The sequence below is a fragment of the Schistocerca serialis genome, chromosome 8, assembly GCF_023864345.2.
Source record: "Schistocerca serialis cubense isolate TAMUIC-IGC-003099 chromosome 8, iqSchSeri2.2, whole genome shotgun sequence".
Lineage (NCBI taxonomy): Eukaryota > Metazoa > Arthropoda > Insecta > Orthoptera > Acrididae > Schistocerca > Schistocerca serialis.
In genome coordinates, this window is record NC_064645.1 from 272,641,274 (window position 1) to 272,664,240 (window position 22,967).

The 22,967-nt window shown below is 40.9% G+C and overlaps 1 protein-coding gene across 3 annotated transcripts in view; it reads left to right on the forward strand.

Moving 5' to 3' along the window:
- The window catches only part of LOC126416784 (reticulon-4-interacting protein 1 homolog, mitochondrial-like), a 172,061-nt gene that overhangs the window by 88,943 nt on the left and 60,151 nt on the right, over positions 1-22,967 (forward strand). The window contains exon 9 of one of the 3 annotated variants that reach the window (XR_007575528.1): positions 12,780-12,902. The exons of the other annotated variants lie outside the window; for them this stretch is intronic. The gene's annotated coding sequence lies outside the window, so the exon portion shown is untranslated. The remainder of the gene's footprint in view (positions 1-12,779; positions 12,903-22,967) is intronic. 3 annotated transcript variants of the gene reach the window in all.

Consider the following 22,967-nt stretch of genomic DNA (forward strand, 5'->3'; position numbering starts at 1 on the left):
TACACAATATCTTCAGTGCACTTCTGAGCACAATACAGTCTACAAGAAGACTCTACTGAATACAATTCAGTGCATTTCTTTTTCCTCTCTGTTGAGGTACCTCTCCCTCTGGATGGGCTGTGGCCAGAAGCAGTCAATTTACACATCATACTAGCTTCCAGCCATAAACAAACTATGATTTGTCATATCATACTTTCATCTGAAGAGGCTCAAACATATTAGTAATAAAGTAGCATATAATCAACACTTGGTGGATGTTGCTCATTTATATCAAACTTACACATTTTATGTTTTCAAGTGAGAAGACTTTGCAAACCTGAATTTCAACTACTGTATGCTTTGAATAATGTGAGATATTATGTTGCTGCCTCACAGTGGTGGTAGCTGTAACCAGTCTCCATTAATAATATTCTCTCCATTAATAATATTTCAATTGAACATCACTGTGGCTACTTGTGTGCCCCTAACCTACCCCAATAATACTTCTGGGAAATGGGACATACAGTTTAATGTGGAATCTGAACCACACATCATTCCTAGTGAACCTTCACATTGTTGAGAGGTGACGGCTATGTTAAAAGCAAACTGGAACAATCTGTGCTCCAATCAGTACTCGATTCTGTGACCTTCTGGTTTCCAGACAATCACCTTATCACTAGAATAAAAGGCTTGGCTCTATTTATTAAACCTGAATCCTTTTACTGGATTACCAGAAAACTAATTTGACCTGGCAATGAATCATTTAAACACGTCTGTTTTGGTAACATTCCTTGATGAGAGATATTGTTCGGTAATTATTTGTTTCCCGCCCATGAACCATGGACCGTGCCACTTGTGGGGAGGCTTGCGCGTCTCAGCGATACAAATAGCCGTACCGTAGATGCAACCACAACGAAGGGGTATCTGTTGAGAGGCCAGACAAACTTGTGGTTCCTGAAGAGGGGCAGCAGCCTTTTCAGTAGTTGCAGGGGCAACAGTATGGATGATTGACTGATCTGGCCTTGTGACATTAACAAAAACGGCCTTGCTGTGCTGGTACTGTGAACGGCTGAAAGCAAGGTGAAACTACAGCTGTAATTTTTCACAAGGGCATGCAGGTTTACTGGGTGGTTAAATGATGATGACGTCCTCTTGGATAAAATATTCCGGAGGTAAAGTAGTCCCCCATTCGGATCTCCAGGCTGGGACTACTCAGGAGGACGTCGTTATCAGGAGAAACAAAACTTGCGTTCTACGGATTGGAACGTGGAATATCAGATCTCTTAAACGGGCAGGTAGGTTAGAAAATTTAAAAAGGGGAATGGATAGGTTAAAGTTAAATATAGTGGGAATTACTGAATTTCAGTGGCAGGAGGAACAAGACTTTTGGTCAGGTGAATACAGTGTTATAAATTCAAAATCATATAGGGGTAATACAGGAGTAAGTTTAATAATGAATAAAAACTAGGAGGGTGGGTGAGCTACTACAAACACCATAGTGACCGCATTATTGTAGCCAAGATAGACACGAAGCCCACACCCACCACAGTAGTACAAGTTTACATGCCAAATAGCTCCGCATGTGATGAAGAGATTGAAGAAATGTATGAAGAGATAAAAGAAATCATTCATATAGTGAGGGGAGATGAAAATTCAATAGTCATGAGTCACTGGAATTGGATAGTAGGAAAAGGAAGAGTAGGAAAACTAGTAGGTGAATATGGAATGGGGGTAAGGAATGAAGGAGGAAGCTGTCTGGTGGAATTTTGCACAGGGCATAACTTAATCATGGCTAAAACTTGTTTTAAGAACCTTGAAAGAAGGTTGTATCTGTGGAAGAGGCCTGGAGACACTGGAAGGTTTCAGATAGATTATATAATGGTAAGACAGAGATTTAGGAACCAGTTTTTAAATTGTAAGACATTTCCAGGGGCAGATGTGGACTCTGGCCACAAATTATTGGTTATGAACTGTGGACTAAAACTGAAGAAACGGAAAAAAGGTAGGAATTTAAGGAAATGGGACCTGGATAAACTGAGAGAAGCAGAGGTTGTAGAGAGTTTCAGAGAGAGCGTTAGGGAACGATTGACAAGAATGGGGGAAAGAAATACAGTAGGAGAAGAATGGGTAGCTTTGAGAGATGAAATAGTGAAGGCAGCAAAGGATAAAGTAGATAAAAATATGAGGGCTAGTAGAAATCTTTGGGTAACAGAAGAGATACTGAATTTAATTGCTGAAAGGAGAAAATATAAAAATGCAGTAAATGAAGCATACAAAAAGGAATACAAACGCCTCAAAAATGAGATCAACAGGAAGTGTAAAGTGGCTAAACAGGGATGGCTAGACAACAAATGTAAGGATGTAGAGGCATGAATCACTAGGAGTAAAATAGATACTGCCCAAAGGAAAATTTGGAGAAAAGAGAACCACTTGTATGAATATCAAGAGCTCAGTTCTAAGTAAAGAAGGGAAAGCAGAAAGGTGGAAGGAGTACATAGATAGAGGGACTATACAAGGGTGATCTACTTGAGGGCAGTATTATGGCAAAGGAAGAGGATGTAGATGAAGATGAAATGGGAGATATGATGCTGCGTGAAGAGTTTGACAGAGCACTGAAAGACCTGAGTTGAAACAAGGCCCCAGGAGTAGACAATATTCCATTGGAACTACTGACGGCCGTGGGAGAGCCAGTCCTGACAAAACTCTACCATCTGGTGAGCAAGATGTATGAATCTGGCGAAATACCCTCAGACTTCAAGTAGAATATAATAATTCCTATCCCAAAGAAAGCAGGTGTTGACAGATGTGAAAATTACCGAACAATCAGTTTAATAAGCCACAGCTGCAAAATACTAACGCGAATTCTTTACAAACAAATGGAAAAACTGCTAGAAGCCAACCTTGGAGTAGACCAGTTTGATTCCATAGAAATGTTGGAACACTTGAGGCAATACTGACCCTATGACTTGTCTTAGAAGATAGATTAAGGAAAGGCAAACCTATGTGTCTAGCATTTGTAGTCGTAGAGAAAGTTTTTGACAATGTTGACTGGAATATTCTCTTTCAAATTCTGAATGTGGCAGGGGTCAAATACAGGGAATGAAAGGTTTAATATTTTTGTGGGATCTAATATTTAAAAACCTCTCTCACGCTGGCCTGATTTAGCTTCACTGACCAGGATAGTAAAAAACGTGCATATATTAAGGGAATTGTCATTCACAAAGCAGGCTTATCACATTCACACAGTTCAATACTGTTCTATCCTGATTAAATTGAGCTTAACTTAAATTCCATAAGGCAGTGAAGCAATTTTGAAGTCTCGGTGCGACGAAAATAGTCAGTCAATCTCCTAAAAACATTTGTAATAATTATTAACTTTCGGTGATCACATGGGGAAGACCGGAGATATGCTGGTAAGACCGTGTTAGCCTATTTATTGGAAGTAATAAACTGGATATCTTGAGCATACAAAACGGCAGGTTCGTCCAGTGTAAATCAGACGTTCCCCACTGATGCCGTGCAACACAGTGTAGTAAGCAGACACTGTCAATAATAATCAGTTAAATAATACGCGAACACACTTACTTTTATTTAGTTCATGTATTAAATTCCTTCTCATACAGAATCTCATCAAGATGGCGACTAGCTCAACAATACATACATATACATCTTCCTTCTTTCCTGGCTAATCCGCAAGATCTCAATCCTTCTTTTCATAAGAGAAAACATAGATAGCAGAGAAGCTTTTCCATGGAGTAAATGCATGCTCCAAGGAATAATAGGGCTTGAAACTACTTTGCATTGATAATCATTGTATATTAAAGTTTAGGAATCGGTAAGATAAGAAGAGATATTTCGAGATATGTACTGAGTTCTATAATTTATAAAAAATTTCTGAAAATATCGTGGAGAGACCCCTGCAAGAGACCTTACAAAGGCTATTTACAATTTGTACAGAAACACGATGGCAGTTATAAGAGTCAAAGGGCATGAAAGGGAAGCAGTGGTTAAGAAGGGAGTGAGACAGGGATGTAGCCTATCCCCAGTGTTATTCCGTGTGTATAATGAGCAAGCAGTAAAGGAAACAAAAGAAAAATTTGGAGTAGGAATTAAAATCCATGGAGAAGAAATTAAAACTTTGAGGTTTGACCGATGACATGGTAATTCTGTCAGAGACAGCAAAGGACCTGGAAGAGCAATTAAACGGAGTGGACAGTATCTTGGAAGGAGCATATAAGATGAACATCAACAAAAGCAAAATGAGGATAATGGAATGTAGTCGAATTAAATCAGGTGATGCTGAGGGGATAGGAAATGAGACACTTAAAGTAGTAGATGAGTTTTGCTATTTGGGAAGCAAAATATCTGATGATGGCCAAAGTAGAGAGGATGTAAAATGTAGACTGGCAATGGCAAGAAAAGCATTTCTGAAGAAGAGAAATTTGTTAACATCAAGTATAGATTTAAGTTTCAGGAAGTCTTTTCTCAAAGTATTTGTATGGAGTGTAGCCATGTATGGAAGTGAAACATTGACGATAAGTAGTTTAAACAAGAAGAGAAAAGAGGCTTTCAAAATGTGGTGCTACAGAAGAATGCTGAAGATTATATGGATAGATCATGTAACTAATGAGGAGGTACTGAATAGAATTGGGTAGAAGAGGAATTTTTGGCACAACTTGACTAGAAAAAGGGATTGGTTGGTAGGACATGTTCTGAGGCATCAAGGGATCACCAATTTAGTATTGGAGGCCAGTGTGGAGGGTAAAAATCGTAGAGGGAGACCAAGAGATGAATGCACTAAGCAGATTTGGAAGGATGTTGGTTGCAATAGGCACGAGATGAAGCAGCTTGCACAGTATTGGGTAGAATGGAGAGCTGCATCAAACCAGTCTCTGGACTGAAGACCACAACAACATTAACAAAAATTAGTTGTTTTTTTCAGCCACAGATCATTTTACAATGATATTAGACATGTCAGGTTAACTAACAATAGAAGTTAACAAATCTGCAGGAATATAATTCTTTATATGTCTAGTTAATCCCAAAAGTAATTATTCACTATTTATTGACAGCACATCATGACTCATTGCTGACATTCCAAAATTAATGTTATATTAATTCATAGCTCATTATGAGTCACTGCTCACATTGTACACTCCCACACAATTCCTTCAGCTGACATCAAGACCATGAGGATACTCCTACTTCTCCATTACATTCATTATTTGTTCCCATTTGTTAGTTTGAAAAACTGAGTCATAATCTCTACATATTTAGGAAATAATGAGATCGGGAAGCTGAAAGATGATAAGGACCTTTCATCGCAGGTGCTGGGTTTACAAATTTGCAGTAAAGTGCATTGCAGTCTAAAAGTATGTTGTGAATGACAGAGAAGTTTGATTGTTAAACTGTTATCAAAAGCTTTATCATCATTCTATATGATGTGTTATTTGAGTAATCCTTCCTTGTATTATGCATATTAGTCAAGAAGAAAGCTGTAATTGTCTTAAAACAAACTGATTTTTGCTATCTCTTTCATTTCTGTGTGCAATTTATTGTGCAGTTTGATTTCTCAGTATGTATAAGTTGAGTCTGGTTCATGTTCCACACTCACGAATAGAGCTATTAGTGTAATATTTACTTTCCTTAATATGCGTAGTGGATTGACAGATGCAAACAGATGGTTCAGTTAGAATCCCCAACTGTTTAAACAGCATTTTACGATGAGCCTGAATATTGTTTGCAGTTGATTTAAGAGTAAAGGTAACAATTTGCTGAGTAGTATGGGCATTGAGTCATCAACAGACTCTCCCCTGGAGATAACTGGTAGTCTGGTGATGGAGAGCACTACAGAATTTGCTGACTTGAATTGTTGGCCACTGACTGCAGTAATGTGCAGCAGGTAACCAGTGTGAGAAACCCAATTTGAAATGAAAATGAGGGCCAGCATCTCTGCCAATATGTTGTTAGCTCATATAGCTTCTGGCCAAAGGATAAAACAATCAGTGATAGTCAATAGATAATGGTGACCATTGGAAATAGGAAGTGGACACCAACATCAGTATACACAGGCACAAAATACGTTGTCTTATCAGGAAATTCTCCAGTGGGCAAACAGACGTGATGAGCTATTTTACTGCGCTGAAACTGAATGCATGCACAAGCCTACTCATCACAATTCTTCTGGAAACCAGGCCAGACAAAACATGTTGACACCAGGTGAGTCGATGCTCTGATTCCAGAGTGATATAGGCTGTGGAAGCTATTGAAAGCACATCTGCAGAACAATGTGACAGAAACAGGGGAGACCTTCCACTGGAAATGTCAGACTGTAGTTTGACATCAAAACCAGAAACATGACAAGTTGTAATTGAAGGCTGGACAATACATCGTGCAGTAGCTTCTGAAGTTGCTCATCAGAATCCTTTCCTTTATGAACCAAGTAAAACCAACAAAATTTGTCACACTGTAAACCCAGGACAGACAGTCAGTAACCACATTGTTTATGCCATAAATGTGGCAGATATCAGTGCTGAATTGAGTAATAAATTGCAGGTGGTTGTACTGCTGTGGTGAACATATGTTATTTTTCTGTCTGAAGGTATAGATAAGTAGCTTGTGATTGTTAAAGACCGCAAATTGTCTGGCCTCCACCTGTGGTTAAAAGTATATGATTGCTTCATACACAGACAAAATCTCACTATAATACACACACTATTTCCATTGAGAAGTGGAGATCTTTTGCCAGAAAAAGGCAAGTGTTTGCCAAGTACCATCGAATTGTTGCTGCAGCACAGCACCAGTAGCTGTCTGACTGGCATCAACTACTAATGCGAGTGGTGCATCCAGTGCAGGGTATGCTTGGAGTACAGCATTTTCTAGGCTTTGCTTTGCTCATTAAAAGCAGAGCTCATCTCATCTGGATAGGTGAATTCCCCTTAGGCTTGGATCTAGTGAGAGCTGCAGTAAAGAGGTTCTCACAACCCCGGTGAGTGGGGCAGATGTCGCCTGTAAAAAGTCAGCATCCCCAAGAAAGAGGAGGAGCAGAAATTCTCCAAGCATGTCCGACGTTACCTGAATGACGCTATTCTAGGACATTGGATTGGAAGAGGAAGAGCAGAAGATGAACTTCATCACAGTGACCTCCCAAATCTCCAGACCTCACTCCTTGTGACTTATCTGTGGGGTTGTGTAAAAGACTGCATTTTTATCTCCCCATATGCCTGATGCTTTTGATAGTCTGTGACATTGCGTTGCTGAAGCTGTGAATTCGATAACAAGAGACTAGTTGCTTTGTGTGTGGCAGGAAATGAGCCACTATTTTGATATTTGTGATGGTGCTCAAACTGAATGCTAAAAATTTGAACTTTTCTCTTTCCGAACAATGGAATTGTATTTCTATCTTTTGTAGTTTGGAAGCAATAAATGTCTGAAATCTGTTCCTTATTTTTGAATAGCTCATTATAGAGATGCTGTGAGACTGTTTATCAGTCATATGCACCTATGTACAACTACTGCTGCTGTTTAGATAGGTGCAAGGTGAGGTGCACTTATGTGCCTGATTCCCAAATTTCTGGTGTCGTAGGTGACTGATCTCTGCCTTAGAACCAACAAGTTCATTCTGGAACAACTGCAGAATTTTGTACAGTAATAACCTCGATCCTTGCTGAAACTGCTTGAAGCCACCAGTTACTCATTTGGCTAGCCAGAATGTCCACCTTGTCGGACAGGCAATCATATTCTGCCCACATCACTGTCGATAAAGAGGCTCTGTTGCATGGCGTTGCTAAAGTACTGATTGATGGTGGCATGATTGCATCTTGAATCCTTTCAGCCAGATCTGTGGCAACATCTAAGGCCATTTCCGTCTGAGATGCCATTATGGCTTTAACATGAGCCAGAAGATGGCTACGTCAGAGAGTGTATAGTAACATGTCAAGTACCATTTCCACGTCAATTTTACTACATAAGAGCGTCAGGTACTGCGACGTCTTCCTGTCTGTGATGTCTTCTTGCATTAACACTTGACTCTGTCTTAAGCTTCTACTATGAATCTAGTGCAGAATGTGCTGTGATGACATCTTAAACTTTGGCCACATAGTGGTGGTTGAGCTGACTGACCACTAGAGCAAACTTCATGCAATCTGTGATTCTTTCTGTGAAAACTAGAGAGCTGGATTGTGAGTCCAGAATGGCAGTAATCACATGGCAAATCATGACACTGTCAGACCTACAGTGACCATGGAGTCTTGCAGTTTAGTAGTTTGAAAACTCTGTGGTCAGTCACAACTGTATTTCTTCTTGTAGTATCTGTAAGCTTTATCATATTGGGATCACCAGTTGCCGGAACAACTTATGCGAGTGTTCAAGTAATCAGCCGTTATAGCACACAGCTTTATTGGCATTCTAACCCTAAATAATATGAGATTTGTTTTGATAAGAAGCAAGACAATGAGTGTTGTAAATTGTATTAAAAGTCACTGTTCTGTCGATACAGACTTCACAAATGGTGAAATGAACAGCATGGAAGCAATTCTCTTCAGCATGCCACAATAGATTTGTGGACACTACACAGTTGGTACGGACAATTTCTCGCAGCATAGAAAACAATCTTCTTTAGAATTTTTGCTTTAAAAATTAATGAATGCAATGTGACATCTGTCTTCAGGAAGACAAAGAAGTTCTCACTCTTTCATCACATGATGCATCATTAAACAAAACAACTGCTGATGCTGAATCAAGAGTGCCTCTGGTGGGGCCTGCGGGCTAATTTACAGCTTTGATATACAGAAGGTGACTGTCTTATTTGTTGTAATTCCATACCTCCTCTTATTCAATCTATCAAATTCTCCACATTCTTCTGTAGCATAACATTTATAAATAATCTTACATTTATATTGGATGTTAACAAATTTCTCTTCTTCAGAAATGCTTTTCTTGCTATTGCCAGTCTGCATTTTATCTCTCTCTACTTCCACTATCATCAGTTATTTTGCTGCCAAAATAGCGAAGCTCGTCGACTATTTTTTGTCTCATTTCCTAACATAAATATTTCATCATCACCTGATTTAATTCGACTACATTCTGTTACCCTCATTTTACTTTTATTGGTATTCATCTTATAACCTCTTTTAGGACACTATCCACTCTGTTCAACAGCTCTTCCAACTCCTTTGCTATCTCTGACAAAATTACAATGTCACCCGCAAACCTGAAATTTTTTATTTTTTCTCCCTGAATGTTAATTTTTCTTTCCATATTGAATAACATCAGGAAGAGGTTACAACCTTGTATCACTCCCTCCTCATCTGCTGCTTCAGTTTCATGTCCTTTGACTTACATAACTGCAGTCAAGTTTCTTTAAAAGTTGTAGATAACTTTTTGCTCTTTTATTTGCCTCTGATGCCTTCAGAATTTCAAAGCGCATATTTTAGAGAGCCTTGTCGAAAGCACCTAAATCTCCAAATGCTACAAACATAAGTTTGCCTTTAGAATAGCTTTGTGTGCTTCTACATTTGTCAGGAACTGAAGCTGATCTTTGCCAAGGACAACATTTCCCAATTTTTCCATTCTTTGTATATAATTTATGTCAGTATTTTGCAACCATGACTCATTAAACTATGGACTGGTAATATTCACAGCTTTCGGCACCTGCCTTCTTTAAGTCTTGAATGTGTTTCACTGTCTTGCATACCAAGTGGAATAGTTTTGTCATGGCTGGCTGTTTCAAGGATCCCAGCAATTCTGGGGGCCTGCCATCAACTCTTGCAGACTTTTTTCAACTCAGGGCTTTCAGAGCTGTGTTAAATTCTTGTTGCAGTACTTATCTCCTGTCTTATTTTCCTTTACTGCCTCTTTCCTTCATTTCCCTTGTATAGCTCTTCTATAAATTACTTCCATCTTTCAGCTTTCTTTCTTAGTACTGGTTTGCCATGTGAGCTCGTGATATTCATAGTTACTTCTCATTTCTTCGAAGGTCTCTTTAACTTTCATATAAGCAGTATCTATCTTCCCCTAGTCATTCATGTTTCCACAACCTCCCATTTCTCCTCTAGCCAGTCCTGCTTTGCCAGTTTGCACATCCCGTCAGTCTCATTCTGAACAATGGAAAGTCCAGGATGGAATAACAACAGTATTATGAAAATGAGAGATTGCTACTCATCACATAGAGAAGACACTGAGTTGCAGACAGGCACAGTTAAAAGACTACTAACAATTTAAGCTTTTGGCCTAAAGGCATCCTTTGGATATAGAAAGTACACACACATTCACAAAATACAACTTACACACACACACATGACCACAGTCTCCAACCTCTATGGCGTTACTGCGGACTGGAACTGCATCCGACTTAAGCAGATGGGGAAGCGGTATGAAGGTGTGTGTGTGTGTGTGTGTGGGGGGGGGGGGGGGGTGGTAACACATACAGCAAATTATTGAGGTTATGTTGCAAGTGTTAATCTGAGATGAAGAGGTTAGTACAGGAGAGGAAATCATGGTGGGCCGCATCAAACCAGTCGGAAGACTAATGATATTTAAAGAAGGAAGCACATGGTCAGGATGCTGTGCTGGGGAGGGGTGGTGTGGTGTGTGGGTGTGTGGGGAGCAGAAGAGGAAGAGGGGAGAGAAAAGAAGGGGAAAAGACTATTGGGTGCATTAGCAGAAGAGAAGGGGCTGTATTGCTGGAGTGGGAGCAGGGAAGAGGATAGACAGGTGAATGATGGGACTAACGAAGGTTGAGTCCAGAGGGATTGCAGGAACAAAGGATATGTTGTAGGGAGAGTTCTCAGTGCATGGTTCAGAAAAGCTAGTGTTGGGAAGAATGGATCCAGATGTTGCAGGCTGTGAAGCAGTCACTGAAGTGAAGCATGTCCTGTTGGACAGCTTGCTCAACAACTGGGTGGTCTAGCTGTCTCTTGGCCACAGCTTGGCGGTTTCCATTCATGCAGGTAGACAGCTTGTAATTGTCATGCCCTTATAGAAAGCAGCACAGTGGTTGCAGCTGCCTTTGTAGATGACTTGGTTCTTTCACAGGTAGCCCTGTCTTTGATGGATACGACAAGGCTTCCGCAAATGTGCTCTGCGAGCAGATGGTGAGTGCAGACCTGCAAGCAGTGAGTACTGCTCTCCGTCCATTGTCATGAGGAACAGGGTGCAGGATGTATGGAGACTTATTTAAATGAGGAAATTGATCCTGGGGAAAATTATTGTATAAATCTATAATGACTTAATATTCCCTGTTGCACCACAGATTAGTTACTTGAAGCTTGGGGTATGGGAAACTTTTTAATTTTCCCATTTAGTTGCACTACGAATCCTGATTTATATCCTAGCATGACTGATGCTCTGTCTGTAGAGTAGTTGCAGCATTGTGGGGAGTGAGGGCAATGCATACGCACATGATGTTGTGACAATATGGAAGAGGCGCCAACTCTGAAACAGGGGAGAATCAATTTTGACAACAGCACCATCCAATAGTAGCAATGGCAACATAACAATGTCTTTGCATTGCAATCTGCAGTGTGAAGAATTTTACCTTCTCACCCACAAAAATGGGTTTACTCATGAGCAAGAACATAAACAGATCCGAGTGCCCATGCTCAAAGTCAGCAAGTTGTTAAGCCCTGTAACAGGAGATGCCTGCGACAGGACTGGTGGTAGGAGGATGTAGGGAACAGATATTCGATCTAGGTCTATCGCAGGGATGTGAGCCATAAGGCAAGGAGTTGGGGGCAGGGGGGTGGTGGGGGGGGGGGGGGGGGAGAGAGTAGGGATGGATAATGATGTTACATAGGTTTAGTTGGTGGCAGAATACCACTGCGGGAGGCGGAGGTCAGTTGGACATTGCTCAAATAAGGGCACAGTGAAAGTTAGATGGTGTGTGGGTGATAGGGGACTGGAGAGACAGGGCTTGGGAGATCTGATTCTGAATGAGGTCGGGAGGATAATTTAGGTCTCTAAAGGCCTGAATGCAACTCTTGCCATGTTCGGAAACAGGCTCCTTGTCACTACAGATTTGACACAACCGGTGGCTAGGCTATGTGGAAGGGACTTTTTGGTGTGAGATGGATGGCTGTTGGCGAAATGGAGGTATTGTTGGACAGGTATGATGTGGACAGAGGTTCTAAAGTAGCCATCCTTAAGGTGGAGGCCAACATCGAGGAAGGTAGCTTGTTGGGTAGAGGAGGACGAGGTGAAGCAAATGGGGGGAGAAGGTGTTGAGGATCTTGAGGAATGTGGGTAGGTGGATCTCACTCTCAGTACAGATCACAAAGATGTCATCAATGATTCTGAGTGGTTGGGAAGTATTCATTTGGATGGTCCATGAATAGGTTGGCATAAGATGGTGCCATATGGGTGCTTATTGCTGTATCATGGATCTTTTTTAGGTGATGCCTTCAAAGGCATACGTTTGAGAGAAAGTTTCCATCCCTGGAGTTCAGGGAAATGAGTTCCATTTTGGAGGCTTCAATGGCCCATGTGGTGTAGCAGTCAGGTAGGTTCCTTGACCAATGATACAAAGATTCTGTTTACTTTTTGACAAGTCATATTTACAGTCTGCATTGTTACTTTTATTGCATTGTTAAAAGGGATCCATTTAATCTTAAAATTTGTTGGGAGAGTTGCTAAGAAAGTCTCTATAGAATCTATATTATGTCTTGTATTGTCGTAACATGATTTTATTAATGGCTGCAAATGTCATGAAAGAGTAAATGTACTACCAAGGGAGAGTTTTTGAAGAGGAGCTGTTTGTCAGCTGTATGGTTACTGTCTCACAATTTCTTATTGACCAATTGTAGATACATCCTTCAGGGGCTTTAACTTCATTTACTGAAAAGTCTATCCAGTAGGACAACAAAGACTGGAAGTATGCAAAATAAATTACCATATTTTATGCAGTTTAAGAAATTTGACAGATACTGGTAAGTACAGTGCAGTGATCAGTTTATTATTGTGTTGTTTCCGTTTCAGTTTGTTATTCACAGTGATGTCAATAAATTTTAGGTATGGGATCATTTAGTATGTGACCACTAATGTTTAACTCCCTTTCCCACATGTTAATCATTATGTGCATCTCAATTGTGAGTGTTGATATTTTTAACAACCGTTTATGTATTTGGTGAATTATTCATGAATGCCAAGAGTTGGAACAGATCAAGGTTGCCATAAGTGACATTCTTGTATTCTGAGTCTAGTTTTATTCCTATGGTTATAGTGGGGTAGGGTGTCATTAATGCACAGATACTGCAATTTCTAGTACAATTTATGGTATGTACATCTAAAGGCTTTGATATGAACACACAGTATCATTATGCAGTAATTTTACTTGTTCATGTCTGCTTAACTTTCAGATACTGCTTTTTCTGGAGATAGCTTTGTATAGAAGCCATACATTGAGGAAGTAATAGCAGTTTCTCTCATACTCATTGATTACCATTATGTTTTAGTCACTTTTCTGAAATTGCTGAAAAAACTTGGAATTGGTTCTGTGATCATTGTTTTTTTACGTCTGTTTATATACAGGGTGGTCACAAACAGTATGAAAAGTTTGTAAGGTTGTTACAGGATAGGTTGTGCTGAGAAATAAATGTTAAGAAAAAGATTTGATATGCTGCACTGTTTCTGAGTTAATTAGCATTGAAGTTAGCCAACCAGGCCATTGTGCACGCAAATTCAAGTTGCCCACCAGAGACGGTGTTGCCAAACTTGTTGTTCATTTGATTTCCTAAAACCAAACAAGAGAGCAATTCAGTACTGGACATGGGATGGTAGTAAGGATCGAACCCAAGCCAGAGGCTGTGCAGTCTGCCGTGCTACCACTTATGCTGTGAGGACGACTGACGCTAACTGAATCTGGCAGACTACATGAATTTCTTTGTGAAATGGCCTGATTGGCCAGCTTCAAAGCTAATTAATTTGGAATATTGAATTTTTTCGTAATAATTATTTCTCAGGACTATCTGCTCTGCAACACCCTTACAAGCTTTGTTTCTGACCACTCCGTATATCAGCTTTACTATTACATATTCCATCGATTCAGCAGAAAATTTTAATAGTACATTAGAAACAGTTGTCTAGTGAAACATATTACAGCTTTTCAGTGTTCTGGTTACTTTTTTCTTTATTTATGTAGTGTCTGTATGCTCGAAGCTGCAATCTGTTGACGATGCATGTGGTGTCTGCCTGTGTAGATACAGCACTTCTGTATTTTCTTTTTGTAGGACAGTTCTGGTAGAATGTAAATACTTTTGTATTAAAGGAGACCACTCACTGAAAAGCAGAGATGTTGACTCGTCAGTAGGCACATACTAAAAGAAAGAAAACTTGCGCTAGCTTTCGGAGTAATCCTTTTTCGAGCTAGAGTCAAATACACACAGAAAATACATTCACATTCACACGCATACACATGTGCTCATGCGCACTCCTATGCCCCTTCATGGCACTGGCTGGACGTACAGTATGCATTTTGGCAGTTGGAGTAGGTTGGGGTGGGTAAAGGGAAAGAGAGGTAGGAGGCAGGGAGAGGAGTTGCAGGTGGGTGGCTAGCGACTCGGCAGAAGGCAGCCGGCTTGCTGGCTAGGGATGAGGGAGGGTTGGCAGGAACATGGGCCAGGCATGTAATTCACAGTTATCAGAGCCAGTGGGGAGCCGCTCAAGCTGAAGGTTATACCAGGACATGAATCTGGGAGGGGGTTACAGCATGGAAGAAGGGGAAACTGTTGGATGAAAGGTGTGGGGACAGTCAGGCACTGGAGACTGAGGACAGGATGATTATGGGAGTGAAGGATGTAATGCAAGGATAACTCACATCTTTGAAGTTCAGAGAAGCTGCTGGTGGATGGAAGGCTCCTCGTGGCCTGGGTTGTGAAGCAGCCATTGAAATTGAGCATGTTATGCTTAGCTGCATGTTGTGCCACCAGGTAGACTGGTCCACCCCTACGCCACTCCCACTCCCAACCCCATGCCACAGGCATGCCAACTGTGGAAGACCAAGGTGCAAGACCTGTTGAATTCATACATCCAGAACTTCGTACTCCAACCCCATCACAGGCTTATCCTATGCCATCAGAGAGGCCACCTGTGAAAGCAGCAATATCATATACCAACTCTACTGCAAACACTGCACAGCTTTTTATGTCAGAATGGCTCCTAACCAGCTGCCCAACAGAATGAATGGGGCACCACCAAGCTGTTGTCAGGAACAGAGTTGACCACCTAGTGGCAAAACATTCAGCTGAGCATAACATGCTCAATTCCAAAGGCTGCTTCACAACTCGAGATCTGGATCCTTCCCTCCTCCACCACCATCTTCTCTGAACCATGCAGATGGGAGTTATCCTTGCGACACGTCCTTCACTCCTGTAATCAACTTGGCCTCAATCTCTGGTAACCCACTGTCCCCACATGCTCCACCCAAAACAGTTTCCACTTCCTCCGTCCTGAAAGCTCTTCTCCATTCATGTCTCCATGTCACCTTCAGCATGCACCGCTCCCCACTGGCTCTGAAACCCAGGTATCACATGCTTAGCCTGAGTACCTGGCACCCCTCCCTTCCTCATTTATAGCTGGAAAACCAGCTGCCTTCCACCAAGCCACTAGCCAACCCCCCCGCCTTCCACCTTCCCCCCCCCCCCGCCTACCACCTCCCCCCCCCCCTCCCCAAAAAAAAAAAAATCATCTGCCTGTCTTCTGTTGTTCTCTTCCTCTACCCACATTACCTGACACAACCACCATCACAACCTAGTCCACCTGCCGAAATGTAATATTGTGCATCCAGCTGGAGCTACGTAAGGGCATAGGATTGAATGCCTGCATGCGTAAATGTGAATGTGTTTTCTCTGTGTTTGTATTCTAGCTCAGAGAAGGTTTACTCTGAAAGCTAGTAAATTTTCTTTCTTTTCGTGAGTGCCTATCGATGACTTGATGCTTCTGTTTTTCACAATGTCGAATCAAGACATCTTTCAGCCATCTAAATTTCCAATAGTTATTTTGAGCAACCAGTTTCGGCAATATATTACATCATTTACAGGCTCCATGACTGATGTGTAGGAAGATTCCTACCTCTAGTCCATACAGAATAGGAGCCAGCATTCAGTGACTGGTATCCATAGATCTATGGATACCAGTCATTGATTGTTGGCCCCTAGTCTTCTGCTTTTCGGTGAGTTGTCTCATTTAGGCCTAAGTATTAATACATCTGCATTTGATTTTTTATTATAAATTCCTATGCTTTCTGTCACTCTGTGTACACTGAATGTGATAGCTATTGATTTGACTCTATCATCATTGTGTCACAGTTGTTGACACCTTTTTAATTATTTTGTGCACAGTGCATGCTTTTTGATCAATGGATATTGCATGGAGCATTTGACGATGCCTTTAGTAATGTTATTCTAGATCAGACACTATCCTGAATCAAACATGGCTTGCTCTCTTTGTGGTACAAGATACTTTAATTCCAGGTGTTATCCATCTTGTTTTGGTACTTCAGCTGAATGTTAATTCAATCTCTAAAAAATCTGAGTTTCTATTTATGGCCTCTTTGTAAAATATTTCCCTTTTATTACCTAAACCTGAGTGATGAAACTGTTTTTTTGATCATCACAGTCAAATAAAGGATTTATTATTACATTTGAATGTAACTTCTGAAACAAACAGTGGAAACTCCGGATAGCAATATCTACAGTCCAGGAAAAGACAGATTGCTACTTACCATAAAGAAAACAGGCACAATTAAAGGACACTTATATATAGCTTTTGGCCACAGCCTATGCCGGAGTTGATGGCCGTGTGGGTATGAGGCGTGTTTGCTAGTGTGTGTGTGTGTGTGTGTGTGTGTGTGTGTGCGTGTGTTTTACTGATGAAGGCTGTGGCCAAAAGCTATATGTAAGTGTCTTTTAATTGTGCCTGTCTGTAACTTGACAGGTCTTCTTTACAGTCAGTGGTAATATGTCTTTTCCAGCATTGTTAACTTATGAAACAGTTGATTCTAAATACAAGTTGTCAGTGACTCAAAGTGTACACACATGAGTAGGTTGTGGATTTTGTTGTGGGAAATTAGATGTCTTCAGTGTGTAGTCTCTCACATAAATTCAACATTTAAATATTTGTAAACAATGAATCCTCCTTTAATTCCATATGACCATAAGATTTAACATTTAATCCGTGAGTACTCTATACTTGTCTGTTTCCAGATCCTCTATTAGACCATAAAATTAAAGAGGCTTCTAAACCTGTACTTAATGCTCAGTATTCATTTTTGGATATTAATAGAACAATATGTGCTGTAGAAAACACACACACACACACACACACACACACACACACACACACACACACACAAAGAAGAGTAAAATGTTCCAGATTAATCAGCAGAATGAACTTTTAGCGAGACCCTGCAAAAGCTTGAAATTCAACCATATTTTTAATTTATATATCTCTGCAACCCACTCCAGTTCTTCCTGTTTGGTGACTAGTACCTAGAGGTTCCTGCTGTGTCTCAAATATTATTAACATAAAAGTTTTACTTTAATTTTAAATCAGAGTGACTTAATAGCAGATTGCATTGCAAGAAGAGAAAAAGAAAAAAATTATCCATGATTACTGAAATGCTTAAGAAGTACTCTATGAGTGCTAAATGAGGAAGACATTATGGAAAATTAACGCAGACGATAACATACATGAAACAGGTAGACATTCATCCTTCTGCAGGCTTTTCTTTTCACTAAAAATGATACATTAAGGAGGATTGTTAAAAGGAGAAAGTGAAAGGAATTTAAAATGATTACCTATTCACTAAAAACTTGGGTGGGCAGTTTTTCAGATATTCACATATCCTACTATGGTTATTGTTTAATAATGCAAGGGCAGTATAAAAAGATTTTTTAGACTGGAAAATGTCATTGATTACTCACAGACCTTTGATATGTAGTTTTCTTCTTTTCTCAACCCTCTTACAATGTAGAAACTTCATAATGACCAAGGACTCTCTCACACTGCCACTACCATAATTGGCCTCCCATGTCTGCCACAACACTCCCAGTGCTAATTGAGAGTCATCAGCAAAACAGAAATGCATCACATTTCTCTTTTAAATTTCCAAGTGTTTTCATGAAAAATCATCAGTTTGTTTATATTTGAGGCAGAAGCAGTAAATCAGTCTTAATGTAAGCAGTGATTTTCATTTTATCAAAATCATTGTTGCACTTCTTACATGACATTGATAACAACTTGACAAAAATTGAACCTTAAAAAGTTCTGTGTCATCTCATTGCCACTGTAGACTCTTGTTGCACCTTGGGGAACAAGGAGAGCATGTTGTTTGGTGGTTGGTATCCTCTTTCTACAACAAAACTGCACACATGTGTTAACAAGGATTTTTGTTAACATAAACAGAGAGCTACTTATCTTTAAGCAAATTGTTGTGGTACAAACTCTTCCATAATAGTCCACATTAGCCCCACTGCCGGTGAAGTACAAGTTCTGCTATAAAAACTACACACTCTCATAGCCAGTGACATGAACCAACAGACGCCAACTGAATAGTGACTGAGCTAGTAACTGAGCTGACTGCGACTGCAACTGATTCTGTCTGCGACTGGCCTGACTGTCTGTGACTGGCCGGGCCCTCCATTCTGCGGCGGCAATCTAAATACTTGCGGTCGAGACGGTGTTGGCAGCACATTGCTTGCGAGTCTGTCTTTGGCCTCTCTGCTGTTAGGTGCACTTGCTCCAGCCCCTACTATCGACCTTCTCACAACCTCTTTGCTGACCAGTGTGCTGGTGACATCTTACACCAGCACATTCCTCTCCCCCCCACCCCAAAATGCCACAGCAGTATCCTGTAGGGAGGCTGCGAAGAACATTGGCGAGGGAGGCACGACACAGGACATAGAGATAAGCCGGGAGCTGTAGCTGTGGAGGATGGCATACTCCTGATCATACCCTGTCATCTGGCTTGCAAGGCAATAAGAACATCCTCTGGAAAACTGCTGCCACGGCACATGTCCAGACCTGAGGGCATGTCGTGGGGCGATGATGGCAGACCTGCAATCAAATACGTAGAAGAGCCAATGCATTCCTGGATCATGCTTCTCTCCCAGTGCCCACAGTTGCCATAAACCCTGAAAAGAACAAGACCATGTGGCGCAAAACAATACTTGTGACCATTGGTGGTGCCGGACACTGTGTTGGGTGTAGCAAGTGTAGGAGTGTCCGATGGCGGTGGTCATGCACACGTTCCATTGGTGATGGTCCGTCTTGTGGGTGGGAGCGATAGGAGGTGAGAAAGAGTTGCAGCAACTGTCCCCAAATGTGGGTGGTGAGTAGCTTGGCCATGTGTTGTTTGAAAGTGTGTACAAAACGTTCTGCTTTTCTGTTGGACCACGGCTGAAACAGAGCACTTGTGAGATGACGGATGCCATTCCGTTCACAAGACTGTTCGAAATCATGTGAAGTGAACTGTTGTCTGCTGTTCAACACAAGTACTTCTGGCAAACCTTTGATGCAAAAATTGAGGACAATGCTTGAATGGTGCTATGTGATGTGGTAGAGTTCATAGGCACTGCAAATGGGAACTTGCTAAAAGAGTCTACCACTATGATCCAATGAGTGTTCCAAAATGGTCCTGCAAAGTCTATGTGCACTTGTTACCATGGCAATTGAGACTTAGGTTTAGCTGAGAATGTCTGTGGCAGAGCAGATTGGTACTCCATGCATGCGTAACATGGTGACACCATCTGTTCAATGTGGGTGTCCATGCCTTGCCAAGTACAATGCTGTCATGCTAACTGTTTAGTGCAAAAAATTCCCCAACATACTTGGTAGAGCAATTGCAAAACATCCTTTTGCAATACTTTGGGAATAAGCACATGTGATTGTCCACTGTCATTCTGAACTAGAATCACACCTTGTAGAATTGTAAGGTTATGCCGATGAGCAACATCCTTGGTAGAGCAATTGCAACACATCCTTTTGCAATACTTTGGAAATAAGCACATGTAACTGTCCACTGTCATTCTGAACTAGAATCACACCCTGTACAATTGTAAGGTTATGCCAATGAGCAAAGTATCGGCACACAACTGAGTTCTGGATACTGTTCAATGAATGAGGGCATGACATGCGAACATAATGAAACAAAATCTTGAAACCTGGGTCTTTTTCCATGCCCTATGCTATTTTTCTGTAGTACAAGGGAAAAGATTTCAGCAATTCAGAGTCCTGCACATCTATTTGGCAACAAGATGTGGCAGATGCACAAAAATCAGAGTCTGGGCCAATCAGAAGGTGAAATAGGGTGAGTGCATTGCCATAGGTCTGTACACAATTTCATACTGATACTGCGAAAGCAACAAAGCCCAGCATTGCAATTTTTGAGCAATGCGTATAGGAACCGGCTTTGACAGATGAAACAAGGGCTGCAAAGGCTTGTGATCTGTCACTAAATAGAACTTGCAACCATACAAATAGTGATGGAAATTTGTCACACTATACAAAACAGCGAGAGCCTTTTTTCAGGATGTGAATAACTGCTCTGAGTTTGAGTTAACCACTTTGAGGCAAAAGCAATAGGTCTGTCTCGTGTACCAATTCTGTTCGAAAGCACAGCACCGATTCCCTAGGAAGAAGAGTCAACTTGCAAAACTACTGGCTTGGCAGGGTCAAAATGCACTAAACTTCTGTCACTAAATAAGGCATTTTTGAGTTTCCGAACTGCATTTTGACAATCTTTAGTCCACACAAAAGGTACATTTTTATGATGCAAGCGATGCAATGAAGCCACGATCTGAGCGGCATTCGATATGAACCGAATGTAGTATGTCATCGTGCCTAGTACAGACTGCAGTTCACACACATTTCAAGGAACAGGCAGGTCACGGATTACTAGCAAATAAGATTGGAGGAGGTGCACACGCTGACTCTTTATAACATGACTTAAGTACTGTAGTTCAGTTTGAAAAAAGTCACGCTTTTCGAGACGATGCTTGAGTCCTGCTTCTGACAATACTTGAAAAAGGGTGTGCAAATTGGCGATGTGCTCCTCTGGTGTACAGCCTGAGATGACCATATCATCAAAGTAGTTTGAGCAAAATGGCATCTTTGCAGTCAGCTGTTCCAAGTAATGTTGAAAAATGGTGGGTACAGAAGCTCTGCCGAAGGACAAACACAAATACTTGAACAGTCCTAAGTGTGTGTGTGATATATATATATATATATATATATATATATATAAAACAAATCTTGCAATTCTTTCAATTCACTGGCTACTTTGTCTCTTAAACCAATTGGAACAGTGTGGGCCTGAAAAAACTTAGGCTGTGCATTGTCTTTCAGTGTAACGTGTGCTACAAAATTATTGGCTTTTCCCTTCCTTCTGAAAATAGTTCAGGAAATTCTTTAAGCAAGCTAGACACTGTCATTTGGTGTGAAAGCCGATATGGAAAGTACGTTCACACGGATGCTAAGCCCAAACAAATCATAGGCATCTAAACCGAAAATGTTCTCTCTGTGTCTTGATTTTAGGTATGTCCTCTCCATTGTAAACAGTGAGGTGCTTGCTAGATTTAAAAAGGCATGGTGAGCCTAACTGTTCGCACGTGGCATGATTAAGCAAAGTAACTGAGGCACCTGTGTCTAACTGAAAGTTCACACAACGCCCAGTAATGATACAAATAGTTTGTTAGAACATTGTTGCACAGCACTAGGGCGAGAAAGAGGCACAACCTTAATATTACTTTTGTCAGAACCTGTTGTAGGTTTGGCAAACAAAAAGTTCACTGCATGTGCAGGAACCTGTTTTTTTCTGGGAGCAGGCAAAATTGGTGTTTTTGTGCTGTTGCAAACAAACTGCTTGGACATGGCCTGTTTTTCCACAAGTGTAACACGTTGTGGCACGTGATGGGCAATCCTGTCTTTTATGGCGAGCAAAACATCCAGGGCAAGACTTCACTAGATTCACATGTCTACTTGGCTGTCCACACAGCTGTGTACGCACTTGTTGTTGTGGCTGCTTGGGATGGTCGGAAGAGGGGCTACTCAAACCAACAAATCGGGGCCTGGTCAAACTTATTGGCTGCTATGACACCCAAATCATATTGCTCTAAGATGTGCAATACTTGAGGAAGTGATGGATCAGAATACTTTAAGATCAGTTCCCATATTCTGCTATCTGGGTCATTGAATGTTATTGCATCCCTAATCATTAAATCATTGTAAAAGTTGCCACAACTACAGTTAGATATACACTTTCTAGACATGCCATTAATTCTGTGTACCACTGATGGTACATCTGTTCTGGCTTTTTCTGCAAACGAAGAAACTGATATCTGGCTGCAACTACTTGGACTTGCTGGTCAGAGTACTGAGTTAATGCAGCAATTACTTTGTTCTCACTGATTTTGTCAGGAGATGCCATTGGAAATAGTTTTTGTATTAACCTGAACAATAGGGACCCCCAATCGAAAGAAAGTATTGTAGCTATACAGTGCCTTGAACACAATGAACGTGACAGTGTGCTTGGAACTGCTTTACGTATTCAAGCTATTTCTCTTCTGTGCCGTTAAATTTCCGGAACTTCAGTATGCTGGTTGGCAGCACTTGTTGGGCTGGTCATTTGCGGTTGTGCAGGCGACACAGCTTGTGTAGGCAGTAGTTGTGGTACTGTCATCAGTAAGGCAGCAATTTGTTGATTCTGAAAATGAAAATCTTTTGTTAGATCTATCACATTAGTCATCTGCGGCTGAGGCACAGGGGTAGGGGGTGGAGGGAACAGGATAACCATGGTTTACACAAATACATTATAGCAAGAAAGCAAGCAAAGCCTCTGAAAAGAGAAATTTGATTGCTTCTGCAGCTCCCCTCCTGGAATACATGCAAGAACACAACAGCAAATTAGCAAAATGACTACCCCTGCAAGCTAAAACACAAGAGACGCAAGCAAAATATGTGGCCAAGTTAATTAACTTGCATTCTGCATAGAATTATCG